Below are 11104 nucleotides of genomic sequence, written 5' to 3'. Positions count from 1 at the left end.
AAACACGGATAATTGTATGGAATAAATGCCAATAGAACCCAGCTCATTATCGGTTATAACCCGCCCGTAAAAATTGTGACCATATAGTGTACCTACGTCCTACACACAGTTTATTTGGAGAGGCGGCAGGTGCGATCGAAATCCACAATACGCGGAAATCGGTAGCGGTGGTGACAAACCGTACAGAGAACAAATGACGTACAATAATTATAATGTGGAACCGTGAGAAAAATAATTTTGGTGTCCGAGAACGGGTTGTGTAGGCGGAAAAATGGTAAAACTCTTATTCGGCGACGGCGTTTCTCTCTCCCACCTCACACCACACACCACCCCCAACCCTACAATAACTGGGCTGTCGGCGGCCGTACCGGTGCCGACGGTGGCGTGTACGGGCGGATCGCTGCCGATCTGTATAACGTAGTATAATATTATTTTATTTTGATCGTGTGACGGACACGGCCAATTTGGACGCAATAATAACAGGGAAGAGCGCGGCTATAGCGGAATACAGAGAACCGTGAAAAAAAAAAATACACACATATTACAACACAATAACAACAAATCCCTCAAGGGTAAATAAAGATTGAGCGCGGGAACGTCGTCGTCGAGGAGCCCGCCGCCGTCACCACCCTATTTATAACATTATATATTATATTTTGTGTTTACACGTGCGGCGTTGTACATATATACATGTCGAATTTCGACCGGCACACCCCTTTTATTTTGAACATTTTTTTATTCCTACCGGTCGCACAAAGCCTGAGGCCAATATATATTATTATTGTTCGTAATTAGCTGATGGTTTTTATTTCAATGACAACAACCCACAATCAGTCTTTCGATGCGAAAACTGGTAATTGTAAACTCTGCCTCAATTTAACGGGTGGTGCTACTGAAGTTTACGAGTGAGTTGTGGGATTCTGATTATGTTTTTATTCTTGATAATTAAGTACCTGCAGATAGCATTACTCTGCAGCCGAGGACACCACGTAGAGATGATTCTCATTAGTCATTACAATCCTCCAAAAACTTTTTATTTTAATTATTAAAACATTTAATAAAACTTTGTTACAAGAGCTAATTTTTAATGGTGATTAGTAATAACTTACAACCTGACCATATATTTAAAAGTTATCAATAACTATTTTAAAAAAATTCCACGCCTGCATGTATTGTTTCATCCTATATACATGGAGTGTATATAAGTGAATTATAACTATGTAAAACATTATAACCAAGGTGGATATATATATATATATATATATATATATCCACCTTGATTATAACATTAAAATTATAATATTAATTATAAAAGTCTATAAAATGGCTTCGATAATATTTTTACCTTTGAGTTTGATAAAAATAAATTTACTTTAATATGAAACCTAACAACATATTATAATGGATTTTGCTGAACGCGAGTTTACAATGTTGTATGTATACAAGACGAAGACCTCACATGTGAGTGTAATAACATATTTGTTTAATGATTATATATTTATGTAACCCAATTTCTAAAAATTTTTTATCAGTAACTTAATAATTTAAAATTAAATTATTTACTAATATGTTACTTATAAATTATAGTATTAATGTGATGTTTGAAGTTATGATTTACTTAAATAAAATTAATTAATACATTTATAATTTATAATTGTATAATAAAAGCAAATATATTTTTTTTAAATAACGCATACATTTATAAAAGACACAAGCATATTTTTTATTAGTTATATATTTGTGCTAGTAAAATGTCAATTGCATAAAAAAAATCGTATAACCCTTGTCAATTATTTCAAAAATAAATTCAACAATGTGTGTAAAAAAGCGTAATAATTTAGAAGGGTTGCGGGCATAATGGTGAACAATATTTAACTTACTTTAAAACGTTGTAGGGGATAATTCTATTAAACTAATTCGAAAAATTGTGCAGTAGTGTCGCCGATGACCGACTATCAGGCCAATATCACAATGATTCCCAACCAGTGGTATCTACATAAAATTTAGTGGTTAGATTCATATACGTCATACACAGAGAAAAAAAGCTTTGAAAAACAATTCTTACCTATTATAGTATTTGCATTAAATATCATAGGTATGCATTAAAAAGTTACGTTGGTTATTCTGCAAGCTGTGAGCATTAATAAAGCATTAAGCAGTGAAACTAATTAATTGAAAAACAATACATTTATGATTATCGACGACTCGATGAAGTCGAGTTTTTGCATAATCATTTACATCTTTTTCGCCCTAATACAAAACTTTTCTTTTACTTACCCATCTTACCCATAAATCTTATTTATGTCTTAAATAAATTTTATTTTAAATTGTTATATGTGAAAATTTTCAAAATTTGTAACGATGTATATATGTTGATAACCGATGCCTCACATCACATTCGCTCATAATATAAACCTAATATCGCGTAGAAAAACGAGGAAAAGTAATAACAGTATATAGTGACTTAAAGTGTGTGAAAGTGGTATAACCGGGCGCGAGAACAGTCAAGTCGAAACGATGATTTGCATAATATCTAATAATAATAATGATAATATAATGAACTCGGGTCGATTTGTGCGAGCACCGTATTATTGATACCGGGTATCGGATCGATAACGTTACCGCAGACCAAACCGAAAAACCGAACGTCTGCGTGCACGTCGTTCGCAGCTAATAAACTGTAGTATTATGTACGCATAAATACAATACCTTTATAGTATTATATATTTATATGCCATAAATAATTATTATAATACAACCGATGCAGGCGGCCGACGTCGCTGTCAATCATCTCGGACAATAATCATAATATGTTTTATGCCGTATCGTCGTCGTCCGATTTTTTTTCATCTATACAGAATAATTGTAAGAACTTAATTAATTCAAATCCGCAAGTTCAACCGCCGTCGGTATAGGTGTTGAACCGTGTACGTGTGTTCGCAGCGTGTTCGTCCGTGTTTGGATATTATGCAAATTAGGTTCGCGGTTATAGCGTATATTATTTAATATTGTATTATGTTATACGTACAATGTACATAAGTTTATACATTTTTGTTCGTCTCTTATGCGACTGAAGTAAAAAAAAAAAAAAAAACCGCTCTCGATCCGAGTAAAACGTGCCCGAGGGATTACGAAAAATTATTGTCCGGTCTATCGGACGCGCACGTGTCTCGCACGGCACTTTGGTCGCGCGCCACCGCCATACGTTCAGGACGTACCGCCGCCGCAGCCCTCGAGGAAAACAATAATAATAATATGCAATTTGGCCGGCGGACGACCGCGACACAAACAAACACAACAATTGGTCGGTTCGTTGAACACGACCGTCGACCAGTAACCAAACGACGACGATAACGGTTGGACCGGATTTATCAAATACAATAAATACGAATTTTATAGCGATGGTAATCACATTTTTTTCTCTGTAAATCCTACAAATCCATCAAAGTCTAGCCGATAAAGAATAAATCAACAAAAATTGAATTTCATTGAATTTTACACAGTATCCCCGTTATTAGATGAATCTATTTTCTTGCAATGGGCTTCTTGAAAAGAAATTTTCAAATTATTTTAATAATATTGTCCCATATTTAATTTAACTTATTTATTTAGTAAGTTTTATTTTTTAATTGTGGTTGGATAGAATAATGAAAATTCTAAAATACTAATAATCTAACCGTTGCAAAGAACCTAAAACTTTTCATGTGATCTAACATATACCATTATAATTTATGAAAGTCTATTAGATATTTACTATTTAGGTGTAATTAATAATTATATTAATTATACGTATTAGTAATTTAAATGGTCTAACAAATCCTTTTCTATACCTAGTTTAATTATCATAGTTTATAATGGTTATATTGGATGTTATTTAAAGTTTTAATAGCATTTATAATGAATATAATGACGTCCATATCAACAAATTGAGTTTACGAAGTTTCGTCCCTGATAAAAATTAAGATGGGACATTTGTTCCCCAGGAATTCTTAGAGCAGTGGCGTTATTTCAGGTTTTTTTTGGGAGTGCTATGTTTCAAATAGGCTATTTTGAAACTTCACCAGAATATATAAAAAAAGATACACGTTTATGTACACAATTCTGCTTTCTATTATTTCCAAACATCGTCATCGCATGTACCAAATTATTGCATCAATATAAATGGGAAAAATAAATTTAAAAACTAAAATATAATAAATAATTAACAATCATAATAATTGACAGTATATCAATATTGATAAATGTCAACATTAAAATTAAAATACTATTTAAGAAGATTTAATTTTGAACATTATCTAAGCAGGGCGCAGGCCAATTAGTACTAGCAAATTGTCAATCCGAAAAAGTATGCCGCAATTTTTTTGGGTCGATCATAAGGCAATATAGATCAACGCCTAATATTGCAATGACATCTGGTGTGGATGATGTATCAGAAATTCGATCGTCATCGATATGGCAGGTTTGTGAGACTCGGCTAAATCGGACATGGCAATGGACTACTTCATCGGTCTATCAAGAAAATTATAGAGTTCAATGCCGAACATTCATATGGCTCTTGATGCGACCGAAGCAACAGAATTGGAGTGAATTCCATCGCAAGTTTTAGCTTTAGCTGAAATTGAAGATGAAACAACACTGACCTGTGTGCACACTTGTATAGATTCTGCAATAACCAGATGCAGTGCTGGAACAAAGCCCGTGGTAACAACGGCCGAACTTAAAAAACGCCGTTCGACGTGAAAAAGGACAAAACAATTTGTTTGTTTCATGTTTTACTGTGCAAAAAATAATATAATTTATAATGTCCAAACTTATGATTGCGCATATGAGTTAAAATAAAAATCAGGTAGGTACCTATTTAATATATTAGGATAGTTATTGAAAATAATATTGATTTACATAAATAAAAATGTTTTGTTATGTTATTTGATTAGTTTCTATTTGATGAATTAATATTAAATAAGGCTAAAATACCTAATTTCAGTATTTAGTACTATCTTAAAAGTAGAGAGAGTAACCGTACACCTTGATCCTCCCCCAAATGACACCCCTGTTTCAGAAATAGTACGTTTGATTCCTAAGGTATTTTGTTTATACTTTAAAAGGCTTTGATTCTATACTATTTTTTAAATAATTGTTTATATTTATTATTTTAGGTTTCATTTAAGTTCATATATTTTTTTTTTAAATACATTTATTTTTAATGAGCAATTTAATGTTTAAATAACAATAATACAAATACATAATTAAATATATTTTTCATCGTTATTTTAATATATTATAAATTAATTAATATAAAATTATGATTTTAATCAATTCAATCTGTTGCACCAAAATTGACCCAAAATATATATAACTTATATATTTTCTACTAAAATTTTTTAAATGTTTGTAATTTGTATCATTTCAAGTAATAGACTATATGAATTGTAATTTTCATAAAAAAAATCGATTATTATTTCGGTAATAGTTAAAAGTTACTTGAGTATTAAATAAAGAGATAGATGATAAACAATTTTAAGAAGATCTTTGAAAGGAAGAAAAATTGAAATGATACCCGAGATTAAAACAAATGCAACGAATGAACTAGAGGATATGTACAAGAAGTATACTAGGAGACAGTTTCAAAAACTAGAAACATCGTTGGAATAAGTGTATGCATTAGGAAGTAAAGTACTTTGAAGGAAACCTGGACATGTAATTTTTAAATAAAGTAAATTTTGTTTTATGACCTCAGTCCACGTAGAGGGTGTAAGTGATTATATTATATTGTACATATTCTATGTACCTACCTATAATATATACTCGTATATGTGAAATTATTTTTCAGTAAAATTTAATCTCCGAGTCTATTGGATCGATTTCAATTAAAGTTATATCAATAAATTCTTTGAGAATTTGAGAGTGATTTTTCGATCTTAATAAGTTGATATAGAGTGGCTTAAACATAAATTTTGTTTTGGCTCACGAAAACCGAATAGTGTTTTGTTAATTAGTGTCTACATATAGCCTATAAGTTTGGCATTAGTTACAAAAATAAAATTTAAAAGCAATAATAGCCAACCTGCCATGCTATGTAGTTTTTTTTGAATAAAAGATTACAAAATATTAAATTTATTATTTATTTTATAATTCACATGTACCTACAATAAAATTACTCAAGAAACACTCAACCAATTTTGACAAAAAATTAAACTCTACTCGTATATCCAATTTTAAATCTATTTTATATTTTTGTAAGACTCTTTTTGATAATTAATTTTTAATAAAAACTTCTTATTAATTATTTAGAAATTACTCGTTTAAATTTCGAATTATTTACATCGACATTTTCAAAAAGATTATTTACAAAATAATTTACGGTAAGAGGGAAAAGGGAGTTATTATTTGAAAAACAATATTTTTTATCACCACAGGAAATTCATTAATTCTTAAGTAGTATAAAAGTAACTCGGTGAATCACATTGTATTGTAGTGTCTAGCGGATAGACATAGCTGGCCGGACAATATAAGCGCTCTCGAAAATCGTCCGTCGATTAATTGTCACATAAGACCTGCCTATGTCCCACACAACGTGCTATACGTCTATACATACACATAATATGTAAACCTTATACTTGTCGACAATAATATCACGTGCTTGAGCTATCCACGATACGGTAAACACGCGTATAATGTATTAATCGACGATGACACTGCGCCGATTAAAACGGCTCGTAAAAGTCGCGTGTCGGACAACGCAGTATGTAAACACACTCGACTAAGAGCGGCACGTGGGAGAATAAAACGTAGTACAGTAATAATAATAATAATAACAACAATATAATGTATAACATTTCCGCAACAATTATACATATACAGACAAGCGACCAAAGGTCCGACGCGGTTTGGTAAAATATTTCCGCGTGACATTTATTGATAGCGATAAAGTGAAATAGCGTCCGGGGCTTTTGTGTGAGATTTTCGTTTTTCCGAAAGGGCTCGCATGAGTGAGGCCTGACGGTTTTCGATCGCGTATACCACATTGACATTGTATTCAGTGAACACACACACACACGCCGCGAGGGTAAGTTTTTGGGGATACGTCACGACGAGGACACGCGTCGAATTAGAACGAGACCAGATCGGCGGACTGCAATATTATCACATATAAAATATGATAATATATACGAGAACGACGTAATGAATGGCGGGAGACGACCGCGCGGTATTAGTAACGGCCCATTAACCGCTGCACCACGATCATCGTCGTTGCGGGTTCCCACAACAATACCTACGCGGTTAGTGGTTACACGACTGATACTATAATATAATAGTATACTATTGCGATGAGACCGCGTGATGATGAGTACGTTTTTTGGTCCTGGGTGCAAATATTTGTACAATATCCCCTTCGAGAGACACCCCTTGACCCGCGCCCTAATAACACTGATAAGTACCTGTACCTTCGTACAATATTATATTTTACGTAGGTACAATAATCATGTCGATACAATAAACGTAGAAGTACCCGAACGTTTTTGTTTTCTCTCCGTATTATCATCTCGGTCCTGTTGTGTGTGGGCCAAATTTCATTTCATGTAAATAAAATAGTACACCTGAAGTCGACCGCGATGACTGTGCAAACATATACGCGGTGGGAACGGTAAACACCGATCAGCGGTAGGTACATAATATTGTATTAAATTAATACATTGCGCGTGCTTCTGTGTTCTGCCGCTGTTGGGGCACGTGACCTCTACTGCGTTCGCGTTAACTATAAAGCTAGTACTCGATATAGGCCATATTATACGAATAATAATTTAAAACTGGGATTTATAAATGCACTAAAAAGCGGTCGAATACATCGTCTAACAGGTACCTGTACTTTAAACACATATTTAAAAGTTCGTGGACGCACTTCAAGATCGTTGTACTATGTATAATAAAATACTAACACATTATGCTCTGATGATTTACTGAAATCAGTTGAAAAATGTTTATACGAAAAAAAAAATTTCTTTTAATTTGTTTATTTTTGTACGTTTTAAAAATGTATAGATGATAATAACTTTAAACGGAAATGTTCAATCAAACATCTAGTAAGGATAGACTTATCTTTTTTAGTTGTTCAAAAACTCAATGGATTTAATGATATAAAGACAACCAATGAACGGCACTATGGACAATTCAATCTAATCAACTGAAATTACAAAATATTATATATTTATATGGTATATTAAGTTTTAAAGTTTTATTTATTTGAATGGAATCGTATTTATAAATTTAGAATACTTAGATAACATTTTATTCAATTGATTTTTTTACAATTATTCAAATAAAATATATTCGATTCATTTTTATATATAATTATTTGAATTATTGGTTATTTTATTTAATTAAAAATTAAACATAGTATGATTCGTAATTTTAAACACGCGAACACTGGAAACAATAATAAGCTTTGTATTTTAAGTAGTAAGATTATAAATTAAATTTTATTCCAAACAAATGCAAAACTATTATAAGCATAGAGTACATAAAACTTTAGAAGAAAATGTATTATAAATTTTAATATTTGTTATAATAATTTCATAATAAGAAATTACAAAAACATTAAATAGTAGTAAATATTAAATAATAATAAAAAAATGAAAATAAATAATCATAACAAATATTATTATACATACATATTACAGAATTTTTAAATTAGATTTCAAAATAACCTTTCTTAAATTAAGTCAACGTAGCGTTATATATTATTACACTAAGGATACTTAAAACCACGTAAGAACACAACAATTGAATAGGAAAATGAGTGCAGCTATAGGTGTAGGTACAGTCATTACAGTTGATAATCGCTGTACCACACTAAAGATTCAATCAGTATCGCGTGTATTGGTCAATACTAAACGAAAAAACGAAAAGGGTTGATAATGGCTGTGTGACGATAATAAACGATTTAATCTCATGACGCGTTTCTGCGGTCGTTCGCATACTATGTATAATAATATATAAGCAATAAATATAACAGCAAGTCGACGACGGCTATGACGACTGTTCGAATGATCGAACGCGGGTCATTCGGTCTCGTCTGCGGGAGACTTATGCTGAGAGGGTTTGCAAGGGGCTGGTTTGTGTCCGTCCCAGATTCAGCGTGGAAAAACGAATAAATAGAAAATGTCGTCGATGGTTTCAAGTGGGCGCGTGCCGGACACGCGCGCCGCACGGCTGATAATTATTTATTTATGTTAATTATGTTATCGGTACCGTCGAACACAGTGACTGCAGCAGACGACGTTATGTTATTAACGTAAGTTACCCCAAACCCGTTTAAGAACAAATTTCATGTTTATTTATTTTTTTTTCGCAATTTTTTTTTTTTTGCGATTTGTATGCATGTGTATTATGTATATGTCGTAGGCATATATAGTCAAATCAGTCATTTTATTAAATGCCTAGGCATATAGTCAAAGAATTTAATGTTTGTGCAATTTCACTATAACTACTAATGAATAAATTCTTACCGATTAATAATCTTACGAACAAATGTGTTTCCTACGATTTTACGTTTGTATTTGGTAAGATATTAGATAATAAAGAAATCTTATCATTAATATTTATAACAATATTTAAAGATGTTATTCCTCTTTATTTCTTACATTTTTATGATAATAATTTCGGATACAGCTTTTTTTCTAATTAAAATGTTGATATTTTAAAATAGCTATATTTTACTTAGCTAGATTTATTTTAATTACATCACGCCCAGAATATCTATAAGCCATAAATAATTTATACTTCTTAAAAATTCATATCTAGTGTAGAAATGGCTTATACAGCTGATATCAGTTTTAATTTCGTACAAAATTTTGCTTATAACTATATTTATAAAATATTTTGATTTTTCAAACACTTGGAGGTTTCATATTATTTAATAGTTTTCATTAAAACCGCAAACAGTAATAGTAAAATGTTTGCACAAAGAATTATAATATGCTTTTACATATAATATATATACATAGGTATATGTATCATTAGTGTATCATTATCTAGGGCCATTGAGGTCACATGCTTATTCCAAGCTAAATAGCAAGTATTAATTGCTGATTGTATAATATAGGTACGAAAAATGATATTGTTTTAAATGAAACACATTGGTTTGTATGGAAACATTACGAAATATTAAACGTATTGATTTAGTTGCTGTATTATGTAACTAAAATGCTTGACTTTTTATTTGTCATTCAACGTCTGTTTTCATAGATGTTATTTGTAATTGTTCAACTATCTCAATAAGATGCTCACTGAAAAATTCTTATAGTTTTATATTTTTCTGATCATTATAGTCTCACGAAATAAAGACATTTTCTTAATACAAATCATTTGGTAAAAAAATATATTGTATTTTTGTTTTTAATTTAAAAAATATTTATTTTGTAATATTTTATATTAGGTTCATAATTATTATGATAATTGACCTAGAAAAAAGCTAAGGGAAGCAATTATCCTTACTTCCCCCCCCCCTGCAGACAAGACGTTTGTCAACCAAGGGCTAATTGACTAGAAGCGCAGAGATTATTATGAGAAAAATCACGATATACTCAAAATTAGGTAGGTATACACAATGCTACTTAAAATTTATGGCATTAAAACTTTTTAAAACGATTTTTTTCTAGAAATTAAATTAACTGTTAAATAAAAAAAATACTAATAAGCTAAATAATGCTTAAATAAGCAAAAACCTTAAATATTTCAAATAGGATTTTTATTCAACCTACTTTTTATTTAAATATCAAAAAAAAAAAACAGGTAAACCTAATCGAATAGAATTTATGACATAGCGTCATAGCACCATAAACTTTAATTATAGGTATTGCGAGATATGATGAATATCGGTACTTCGGTATTGATATTAATACTACAGTAGAATTTCGGTAATCCGACACATATCAGACCACGCTACTGTCGGATTTATAAATTTTGTTTATTTTTAATATAATTTCGGTTTTTATGATGTTTTTGAAAACATCACCAGTAATTTCATACATTATTACATTCAGTACAGAGAATAATTGACGCACATATCTACGAGTACACCACCATTAAGGCCATATTACTGCTT

The sequence above is a fragment of the Melanaphis sacchari genome, unplaced genomic scaffold, assembly GCF_002803265.2.
Source record: "Melanaphis sacchari strain LSU unplaced genomic scaffold, SCAv2.0 Contig20_pilon_pilon, whole genome shotgun sequence".
Classification (NCBI taxonomy): domain Eukaryota; kingdom Metazoa; phylum Arthropoda; class Insecta; order Hemiptera; family Aphididae; genus Melanaphis; species Melanaphis sacchari.
Note: the sequence above shows the minus strand (reverse complement) of the source record.